This window comes from Poecilia latipinna, unplaced genomic scaffold (assembly GCF_001443285.1).
Source record: "Poecilia latipinna isolate Pla-1442-1.1 unplaced genomic scaffold, P_latipinna-1.0 Scaffold2357, whole genome shotgun sequence".
In the NCBI taxonomy this organism is placed as follows: domain Eukaryota; kingdom Metazoa; phylum Chordata; class Actinopteri; order Cyprinodontiformes; family Poeciliidae; genus Poecilia; species Poecilia latipinna.
Window position 1 is genome coordinate 307 of NW_015114973.1, and position 11843 is coordinate 12149.

The window sequence follows — 11843 nt, forward strand, 5'->3', positions numbered from 1 at the left end:
ATTGACACATTAATCTGGATAATCTGTTGAATCAAGACGCTAAGAAAATTTCCACTGAAGGCAAGATATTGACTGCGCATAACTTTTTAACAAACACTAACTTCAGCAATCTTAAACTATTCCTTTGTTAGTCTTTACATTCACTCTGAGTGACTTAGGCAGGTAATGTTATACATATTATCTCACTCTAGCATGTGTAATTGTTGACCATCTGTCACCATTTCTTTAGATTTTACTCCAGCAAATCTGTTTCATAAACTTTGTTCCACTGTTATTTTTAACAAGATAGTAAAATTTTTATGAATATAAATACAAGCTATGTGAAATTTTGATTCTATGATGTCCCAACCAGAGTTTCTGCTGCCGCTCCAGGGAAGAGATACTGAGCCAAAGCTTCCTCCTATTATTCAAAATTCAGTGGCATCTACTTTCTCTCCACAGGGGATCTGTGTCCAGGTTCAGCACAAATGAATGAATGGGTCATTACCAGGCCTCTGCAGAACTTTGTGCCACACTGAGGTTGTAATTTAGTCATTTGAGTTGGACTAGGGACTCATCTAAAACTTGGACTTCATGAACTGCAGGACGTTGTAAAAGTGCTCACACCAATTTCCACTTTCTATCATTTTACAACCACAAACTTGAATGTATTTTAGTGGGATTTCATGTGACGGATTAATACAGAACAGTGCAATACTTTAATGGAAGGGATGTGGTACATGGTTTTCAACATGTTTTACATCTATTGGCAATTTTACCCAGAATATCCAGTGCAATCTATTTCATAAGATCTGACTAAATCTGTTTACAGGATATTTCTTAGATTCCCCCCCCCCAGTTTTGACCTTTGACTTGTCCGATTAAGGATTGCCAAGAAGAAAAAAAATGTTGAACAACTTCATAAGAAGTTCCATTTGAAAGTTGCCACAAGCAACTCAAACAAAGATAAATACATTTAAAAAATAAAAGCCAAAGACTTTAGACTGGAGCAAAGGTTCACCTAGTTAACCTAAACATGGAGCCAGAGCGGCAATGGACTGGTTTCGATCAAAGGAGATTTATGTATTCCAATGGCCTAGTCAAAGCCCAGATTGAGAATGAGACATAAGACTTGAAAATTACTGTCCACAGAGACTTTCCATTCAATCTGACTGAGTTTGACCTGTTCTGAAAAGGAGCATGGGCAAAAATGCCAGTCTGTTGTGTAAAACTGATAAAAAAAATATCTCCCAGACGACCTGCAGCTATCATTGCAGTGGGGCTCAATAAATATGTCCTACTCCTCCCACTTTTACATTATAAGCTGTTTTGTTTAGATTTATCACATAAAATGGCAGTATAATATTTTACATTGAAGTTTATGGTTCTTACAAATCAGCATCTAAAAAAGATTTAAGGGGCATAAATACTATTGCAAGCCACTCTCTATATATATTGAAAGATTACAGCAATGGAAGCAAGAGCAGCAACAACAATTTTGACAACATGTTTATACTGTAATAAATAAATGGCACACAGAGTAGAAAACCTAAAGAATGTCATCATTTTTATACAATATCTGCCTGTCAGTGGTAGACATTGTGAAACACAGTGGAAGCAGCTTAGGACGTCTAAAAATTCATCACCATGCCGTCATCTGTCCTGTAGCCTTCCATCTCAAACTGTGCACATCTCTTCACAACTCCATTAGAGGATAATGTTTGTATTTTTGGTTCAGCTAACCTGTCGTCGGAACACGGATTAAACTTTTATGGGTGGCACAGTAAAGCTGGAGTAAAGCCTCAGAGGGGATCTGTCTTCCAGCAGCTGCATGCTAAGGAACTTACCCCGAGACAGGCGAGAAGATTTGGGGATGATGCTTCCAAGCCAACACCCTCCGTAATTACCCTGTGTGGACAAAATGACACTTATGTGTGGCAAAACGTGGCAATTTCTAGCGTTTCACCCTACAAAATGAGGACAAAAAGAGTGGAAGATGAGGAGAAGGGATAGTATGTACTGACTTTGTTCCTCACAGGCAGACTGACTCAAGCCTGACCCGTTTGGCTGAGTCATAATATAAAAAACAAGATATTCACCAGAGGGGACACACTCACACAAAGTCAAACTTCTTAATTCGGGCTTTACTTCTCTACAAGTTTTCTTGTAATGACATTAAACCTTATCACTTCAAGGATAAACTGTTAAAAAAATTTTGTTGATTCATAGTTTCCATTTAGGTCTATTTACTGGCAGCATTTTATTTCCATTTCTTCTGATTTTGCATTTTCCCCACACATATGTCCTTTAGATCATCAAGCAAATATAATTATCAGACAAAGGTAAGCTGTGGAAATACAAAGAGGCAGTTTTCAAATGATTTCATCATTTATCAAAGAAAAATAGCTACCAAACCCAACATGTGAAGGAATAATTGCCCCCTGAGCCTAATAACCGGTTGTGCCAGCCTTGTGCCATCAAGCGTTTGCAATAGTTGGCAATGAAACTTCAGCCCACGCTGAATGTCTTATTTCAGTCACATTAAAAGGGTTTAAGAGGATGAACGGCCTGTTTCAGGGCACAGCATCTCCTGTGGATTTGAAACTGCTGTATGTAACTTTTGTACAAATATGTTTTTTTCCATATTTGTGAAAACTGTCACCTTGGCGTGACAGAGTATGAGGCAGATAAGCTGCGAAAAAATGAAGTCCTTCCTCCACTTCCTTGAGGCATATTGGGATTTACAGAAACGCACCTGGTCAAAAACAACCAATCAGAGCCAGGAGGAACTTGTGTATGCGCTGCTAAATTGTGCTAACAGCTTACCAATTAGCATAACTTAATAAGTTAATGTACCATCAGTTGTAGCAAATTGCTATAGTTGATGGTACATGCCATCACCCTCCATGTCTGACTTGTGGTATGTTCTTTTCCTGAAATGCTGCGGTAATTTTAGATGTAGCAGGATGTACTCGTTACAAAAACATTGGCTTGAAAGGAGTTTCTGGGAAATCTGAGACAGGCCTTTTGTTTCTTTTTGGTTCCACCACTGGGTTTAGGTAGAAACTCACCCATAGATGCAACCTTTGTCCAGTATTTTTGTCATCGTTACATCAAAAACACTAACCTTAGCTAAGGCAAGTTGGGGCTGCAGTGTTTTGCTCTGGCTTCTTCTATGACCTCCTGAGTAGATTTCCAATGCATTCTGGGAGAAATGTTGATAGGCTGGGCTCTCCTGAAAGGTTCACCTCTGTTGCATGTTTTCTCTTTTTGTGGATAATGGCTCTGGCTTTTTGAGATTCTGCAGCCTACTTCATGCTGCCAGACAAGTTCTACTGGGGTGATTTCTTGACTAGACAGGTCTGGTATGAATCACACTTGTGACCCAACTTTCCATAAGATTTGTAATCATTGTTAAATTATAATTTAGGAGGAGTAATTTTTTATAAAAGGCCAGGTTGGCTTGGATTTATTTTCCCTTCCAATAAATGATATAATTGTTTCAAAACTCAACTCACATTTTTATTGATTGATCATTTGAAACATGCAAAAACAAAAGCAGGACAAATCTGTTCGAGGGGAAATACTTTACTTTTCAACAGCACCTTTTTTATTAACCCCTTCATGCATAGTGGTCACTGCAGTGGACAGCTATCTAAAAACCATTTTCTTGTGCTTCTTGTGGATTTTTATGTTATAAATGCACACAGACCACTGAAGTGGACACTAATGCATCATAAAATACACTATCAACTACTGGCCATCAGCTGCAAATGCAAGAAAATGTTTTTGTTAAATCCAATATGGCCGACAGACAAAACAGCACGCCAACCAACTCGGTCCCTCCTTCTGCTGTAGACGACTCTGGCAGGCAAAGAAAAAAAATACTGTGACATCAGATAACCCCTACTACTGATGTATTTTTCAAACAACAACTTTCTATTTGGAGAAAATTACAATTGATCATCTAAAAAAAATAAAATAAAATGCAATTTTTTTTCTACCGTTTTTTTATGCCTTAAGAAAATAACAAAAAAATTGGAAAAAAAAAATCATGACACAAAGGATCATAATTCATGCATGAAAGGGTTAATTTTGCTGATCGGCAAAAGGGGAACGTTTTCGGCTCTTCAGTGATTAATTCTCTTCTCTAACCTCCTATTGCATTTCTCTGCGTTTAATATTCCAGGTCAGAGCCAGTGCTATTGCCCAAGACCAAGACCAGAGTTATGACTATGCCAGCAACAGTGTCATACTTCATCTGGATGCGGGTGATGAGGTTTTCATCAAACTGGATGGGGGCAAAGCTCATGGGGGCAACAGCAACAAATACAGCACCTTCTCGGGGTTCATCCTCTACGCCGACTGACGACCGGGCAGAACAGGAGGCTCGGAGGTCAAAGGTCCCAGCCGCAGACATGTACTTCCTGACTTCCACTTGGCATTCTTGCAGTGAGGTTAATGTCACAGTCACCGCTCCACAGTCTTTAAAGTAACGTAGTGATGATGCACGCTGCAGTTTTGTAGTTTTTCGCCAATCTCTTAATCTGTCTCAATCCAACATGAATACATACTGGGTGCCTATGCTGCTAACATTATGGACATGTGTCATGCGGTAGCAACTGTGACAGCGCAGAGAGGCCATGCCATCATTCCTCAGCTGTCATGTCAAATTCAAGTCTGGAAATCCCACAGTGGCGGAGGCCTCAGTGTTAGTAAATGTGCTCTCTGGGTTTACTGTATGTTATGGTTCTGTCTTTGCTTTCACATGCTGTCTGTATGATAAGATGTTTTCCATCAGTGGAGGAGGAGTCCTGCCTCAAGAAATTTGTCAAAAATTTGGATGCAAGAATGAGATTATGATGTCTGAATGCCAGAGTGTAAGAAAAGGTTCCAATGTGACGATTTGAAAAGGCGTGTCATACATCGGACCTGCATTACATCACATATCGGCGCCTCTGATGAAGATGTAGAAAAAGTCTTGAAATAAATCTTCTGTAGCATAAGTTTCACAAAAACCTACTTTATTGCAACTGTAGATACTGTAAATTATTTTTTGCCTTACTTCAGTTTTCATGTTCTCTTGTCTTTTCCATTCTGAAGACGGCCTTCATGTCATATATTTATACCCCATGAAAACTGGACGTCACAGACCAAACATTAAGAATGATGACTGCAAGCAAGTAGTTATAGTCAAGCCTGTTGTAGCAAGTCTAACCCTGTTCATATCCTTGAGGCCCAATGTCTTGGCAACATCCGTGTCTCACTCAGGTCAACACATTGGTCACCATCCAAAAAAACCCCTAAAAGTCTCTTAAACCACATTTATATGCCAAACTGGATTGTGCAGGTGGTTCATTAGATGCTAAGTTCGTTCGTTAAGTGCTAATCAGCCCAGGATTAATGTGCTGCATTGATTAGCACCTCAATATGTAGTGCTATATACCGTACACAAACGGAAGCACAAATCTTAAAGATACTTAACAGTTTTGAATCTCACTGCAAAGAGACCCAAAAAAATTATAAATTAGCTTCAAATTGTAATCTCCTAAAAAGAAGAGTGACATGTTTCAAAACAGCGTTACAGCTTCTCTGATATTCCAGTTAAGTCAAGGCAAGCTACGCTGCTCACGCCGGATTTGATCATTTCCGATGTCCTAATGTAATCTTTTCCAATATAACACGAGTTTATTTTAAGGCTATTGACACATCTTTACCAGGAGAGCTAATAAGAGTGGTGGGTGCTGTGTGTTATATTTGGCATATTGTATAAAATGTAAATTCATTATTGACTCTGTATCTCAATACAGACAAAGCATTATCAACCTTACACATTTTATTGTGTTTCTAAAAACAAAAACTTAATGTATTGATTGATGACTGTGTGATTTTATTATTTCCTGTGCAGGTTTAATTATTTGACCAATGCATGTAAAGTCAAAATGTTTTGTTTCCATAAAATGATAAATAATGATTTAAAACTGTATTGAAAAGCAAGACGTGGACAATATTTGCTGCCTTTACTCACAAACTTCAATTAAAAGAATAACGTCTTCAGCATTTACCAACATTATACACAGTTAGTGTCACTCTTCTCATCAGGTTCACTGATAAGCCACTCTGATCTCCTCATTAAAGTGTGAAACAAGCCTTTAGTCCTTCAAATGTTAAACAAAAAGAAGAATCACAGCAGCACAGCAAGAGCCAATCAACACGGAGGACATCACAGCTATGTTAAATGCCAAATGAAGCGGGGGATTATTGTGATTTACAATCAAAGATGATATGTTGGTTTTGCTCTTTTAATGGGTGTGGATGTGGCGAGATACGGCAGGAGCGAGTTAGGAGACGGGTGTTCGGACAGATCACAACAAAGCTTAGATCTGCGCTGCAAAGTGATTGGGGGGGGGGGGGGGAAAAATTAGGCCCTGCCGTGACTGCAACACAACTGTCAGAGACCAGAAAACAGCTCTAGGGCATGAACTGTTGAAACTGTCCGTTTTATCAAGAGCTTCTTTGACGATATGAAATTCTTTGGACACGATTCACCTTTGACACGGGCCACCAAGCTGTCCCTTATTCAGTTTGAAGCACAAACTTGAAAGTTCAAAAGTAAAAAGTTAGGGATTTTCTTAGATATGGAAGCAAAGGATTAATTCAGTGCAACATCATTAAAAAAAAAAAAAAAAAGAGATCGCCACAATGACTTCTACTGTCTTGCCTGTTATCTTTTTAACTGCTGTGTGCATTAAAAGCCAGAACACCCTCTGGTCTAAACCGAAGCCTGTCTTAAGACAGCAAAAAAAATTCCTCCAGACACAATTAAGACTGAAGTTTTGTGCATAGTCAGAGGTCAACAGAGCCACACGGCCGTATAGAATGCCAGGCCAGCACAGGCTGCTTTCTGCTTGCAGGGTGAATGAGCACATCGTCACATTAGAGATGTCACGACGTCAAAGACAAATCCCCCCGGTGGTGGGAGAAGCCGAGCTCTCGCTGCACAGACCCCAGGATGCAGCGGATTTTCTTGGAGTCTTTGAGTGAAAGTGTATCAACAGCCTGCAAATATTGAACACTTCAAGCAAATTATTTTGTCTGAGTGATCATCAGCAAAACACAGGTTCTGTCTCCTTTCTTTCTGATAGCAGCCAAGAGGCTGCTTCAGTTCGATGAATGAAAATAGCTTTAGACATGTTGCATGGATTAGAAACAAAACACAAAGATGTACAGAAGTGGTGCCCCTCCTGCATTTTTCCTGTTTTTGGATCACTTATGATTTCCTTTATTAAGGGTAAATACAAAATGGCTAATGTGAAAAAGTAAACCTAATTACTGGTAGTAAACATTAAGTACTTTTGATGACAAGCAATCAGTCTTATGATGCAGTGGAGGGACTTTTTGGCCCACTCTTCTTTGCAGAGTTGTTTTAATTCAATTTCATTGTAGGGTTTCAAGCATGAAAAACCTCTTTAAGGTCAAGCCAAAGAGTCTCAACTAGATTCAAATCCTAACTTTTACTAGGCAATGTCCATTTAGGGATTTTTTTCTCCAGTTATTTAGAGGTGGGTTTGCTGGTGTACTTTGAATCACTGACTTTGATTTTCTAAAAGAGCAAAATTCATGGTTCCATCATTTATGACAATTTGTTCAGGTCTTTGTGCTTGATTGACTGAAAAGCAAAAACAGAAAAAATTTGGAGACACTGGTCCCAAAGTCGCCCCTTGGGAGTCCTTCGGGTGGGTTTGAAATCTCTGCTGCCGCCTCTAGCGCATTCATCGCAACAAGACACAGATTTAAGCTTTCTTCTGGGAGGTGCAGTAAGCTTCTTTTTATTTACACTCTTTCACAGAGCTTTGCAGATATTTGAAGAATTTCATCTGGATCTATTTTCATAGCACGTAAGCTGGGGGGGATTTGCCATATTAAGTCTCGGCAGTGGACTTAACATAGGTAATCTTAGGTTTATGCAAAAGCCACAGGAAGAACATTTTGAGTTGTTCATTTACACACGTCGCCTTACAAGGAAACAGAGACAGCTGCAGTCTGACATTTGCAGGGGCAAAGTTGTTGAGGCGTGAGTCTTATCAGGCTACTGCAGAGCGCGCGCACGGACCCTCGCAGAGACGCGCGTGCGAGTGTGTGGGGTCAACGCTGTACGCGTGCACGCCTTCATGTCTCCGTAGAGACGGGACCCGGCCTCCCATGAAATGTCTGAAGTGACGTTAATGAGCCCTTGCTGTTGTTATCTTGAGTATTCCTACTTAACTCACCAGGGGGAGATCCGAGTCAGAGATAGATGTTTTAACTGTCAGGCCAAATTGCCCTTCATGCCAATGCACACTTCCTACGACGAAACAAGCGAGCCACCTTCCCACACTCTTCAGCGGCGTTTATTGGTGTGGGCACGCAATCGTGACGTCTGTTTCTTACTACGGGTTTCGCACAGCGACTTAAAACAATCTATATTTTCTCCCTACTTATTCATTATGACACAGTGCCAGGGCTCAAAACAACACAACACAAACACTCTACACATGCCAGACTTAGTTAGAGGCTGTGCTTTGGATGCAACAAAAAAACGCTGATTATATTACGGTCACAAGTGGGTCATAAATGGGCCAAACATGTCAATGAGAATCAAACCTTTGGAGAAAAGTCTCCACGTAGTGAGCCTATCCACCTGTGTGAAAAAAAACCAAAAAAAAAACCTTCTCAGCACCTTTTTGATGTCGATAACCACTGACGTAGAGCAGAATCTTCCCTGCTGCAGCGCCGTCTCTTTCAGATGTGTCATCTCAAGGGTCACCACAAGCCCGAGTGTATCACCTTGGATCCTAAAAATAAACGGTAAGTGTTAACGTACACTGTAGCTGAACTCTTTCCTCAGGCAGCCGCAAGATCTGTGGAGCAGGAAGCCTCTTGCACTTATGCAAGATGAAGTTTGCAAACATGTCAGCAACACTGTTTTTTTAAGAGGGGACAAGAGTGACCAGAGGACCTACAGTGCTTTGCAAAAACGTTCATGCCCCTTGGACCTTTTCCCATTTTGTCACGATTCAGCCCCAAACTTTAGCATGAACGCAATAAATAACAGTGAAGTTGAAGGGAGCGGATGCATGTTTTTAAAACGTTTTGCTAATAAAAATCTGAAAATTGTGGCCTCATTTAGATTTGGATCCCCTTTACTCGAACACCGCTTAGTAAAATCCAGTGTTTTGGATGCAGTGTTTAATTCATCAAATAAAGAGCATGTCACACTGTGAACCTACTAAGACATTGATGGAGGATTCAAAACGGAGGCCAGAGCAGGTGACTCAGAAAAGATTAAACAGTTTTTATAATAATATTGAGAATGTGCGAGCAGGAACAGACTCTGCAAGAAAGTTAGGACGATGAGTGATAGGTAAGGCAATCAGAATGTAACATTCAAACAAGGAGAAAAGATTTACCCGGGTCATTTCCCAAACTTTCCTCTTCCAGGACTTTGTTTGGCTAGAATACTTGACAGAGAGAAAAGTCTTTGTTTATTGGAAATTGTTTCAGCGGGACTGTGCCGAGAAGAGTGGCGAAGCCATGGAGAGAAAAAACTCCAGCAGCCATGAAAGCTTGTTTACACTCAGCACTACAATGGTCAGGTTTCACCATGAGAAAGCAAATGATCACTTCGTCCACAATCCTTAAATCTGTCGTCATCTATACTGGCTAAGTCAGCAACTGAGATGAGAGATGAGTCAGAACAAAATCTCTCTGATCAGATGAAACCAAATTTAAAAAAAGAACAGGTAATACTGAACATTACCCTGAACTTACCTTCCTCACTATGAGGTGTATGCTGTCACCATCCAGTGTGACTGAACTTCAGTTAGTTAGCAAAGATCTGTTGATCAGGTAGAGACACAATCCCCCAGGTTTTAGGGACACGTGCCTCTATAAAGTCACAAATTTTGAAAAACAAAATTTCCTTCAGCTTTACAACTACGCACCACTCCATGACAGCTTATAACTCAGTAAAACACTTTGGTGTGTGACCATATCATGACAAAATGGGAGAAAGTTTCAAGGAAGTACAAAAGAAGGCTTAAAACGATCAAAAAGAAGCTAAAAGGGTTGTGATCAACTCTGCATCAGTTACAGCTGTAATTACAGGGTATTCAACGAGTCATGGCACCCCTAATCGCAGCTGCTCACAGCAGCTCCCGCCTCACTGCCCACTTCAAATGGTGCCTCAGGCATCAAGATCCTTAAAGTGAAGCTCTGAAAAAGTAATTCCACCCCAGATCTGATTAAAGCTACAAACGAGCTCAACTAATATTTTGAGGAGATTGCCTTTACATCAAAGCCATAAACCATTTTTTAATGCTTAAAATCTTCAATAATTTTCAGTGGTAATTTAATGTTCTTCCAGCCATGGATTATGTTTAACCTTTCAGTGGCATTCCTGTTTTTCTATTCTGTTGGATTAACTCTAGACTTGGAAGTGGAGTGGTCTTTGTTCCCAGAAGGATTTCAAAACTATAATCTGACTATTTTAGAATAATGGGATTTTTAGAGGTCTATAATTATCTTCAAGATTTCTTGCTTGATTTCTGTAGATTTTGTCAGTAGGGCTGCATTGTATGAATCCAAATAAGATTTGTGACATGTTTATAAAATTACAAAACAGATAAAAAGGCTGTTGTTGGGATTAAATTCCAAGAAAGCCTGGATTTAAGATAGTTCATTACAGGTTTTCAAAAACATTGATGAAGAACGCCATATTTGATGGCTACAGGGGTAAATAACTTCAAATTGTGTTGAATCCGTCTAGGTTTAGCATTGTCTTCTTTCATTTTATATTTCTGCTTAGTAGTTTATATATAAGAAGTTATACGTTTTAGGATTTATGAATGGTAGGTTCAACATGAAATGTCTGCATGTACCTTTTCAATCAAGTAATTTAAATTATTGTTTTTGAAATATGGACAGCAAGTTATTTGAATAATAAAAAAAATCAATTAAATCTTTCCTATGATGGCGCACCAGAAAGTACTGTACGTAAATATTGTTTTTTATTTTACACAGTTACATGGATTCGAAACCTTTTTTTTTTTTATTCTTTATATTTTTCTTTAACAAAACATTTTGCTTACAAGAATCCATAAAAAAAAATATCACCTGGCTCAGTATGGGATTTGCTTTGCGGCTACGGTTGTGTTTGGAATAAACAAGAGAACACAACATTTGATGCTCCAAAAACTGATGTTACCTGATGCATGCGCAGCGCAAAAGGTGGAGATGCACTGAATTAATCACCTTGCATTACGGCAGAGGCACGGCTGCATGTGTGCACACATTACCCCGTGTCCCCTGTGCTCCTTGAGAGAACGTGACATCGTGCAGCGATCTCCCCTCCCTTCTCCTGCCCGTGATCAGGCTTGATAAGGGCCCTGTCCGCTGTGTCAGTGACTCAATACCAACGGCCTTGTTCCCTCATGTTCCTGACTGAGCCGGGCTAACGCGTGAGGACAGGTTGAGTCATGTTGCTGGAGATGCTCCGCTGGCGTGTTGCCCGTCTCTTCACCTCACCACGGCCTCGTGGATGCAGCCTGACATTAGACTATGGAAGTGCTGCGAGTGTCCCTTTCCCCAGTATGACACTAGATGCCAGAGTTCAGGAGCGCTGCAGTTGCTGTAGTTTCTCGGGCTAGTTTATTCCACTTGTTGGTGTCGAGCTGCATTTGGGGCTTTTGCGTGAAGGGAGAGGATGCACATGTTTTGTAGTTTCTTCTCGTTTCTAACTGCTTTGGCAGACCTGTAAACTAGATAATTTAAAGGAAATTAAATTACAACGATTATTCAAGGAACTGAGACTTGATTGAGCTAAT

The 11843-nt window shown here is 40.0% G+C and overlaps 1 long non-coding RNA gene across 1 annotated transcript in view; it reads right to left on the reverse strand.

The window, feature by feature from the left end:
* Nucleotides 1-936: 936 nt before the first annotated feature.
* Nucleotides 937-11843, reverse strand: part of LOC106937476 (uncharacterized) — a 17415-nt gene continuing 6508 nt past the window's right edge. Inside the window, exons 2-3 of the long non-coding RNA XR_001422401.1 lie at nucleotides 8699-8813; nucleotides 937-1887 (exon numbers count right to left, since the gene is read on the reverse strand). This is a non-coding gene — a long non-coding RNA (uncharacterized LOC106937476). The remainder of the gene's footprint in view (nucleotides 1888-8698; nucleotides 8814-11843) is intronic.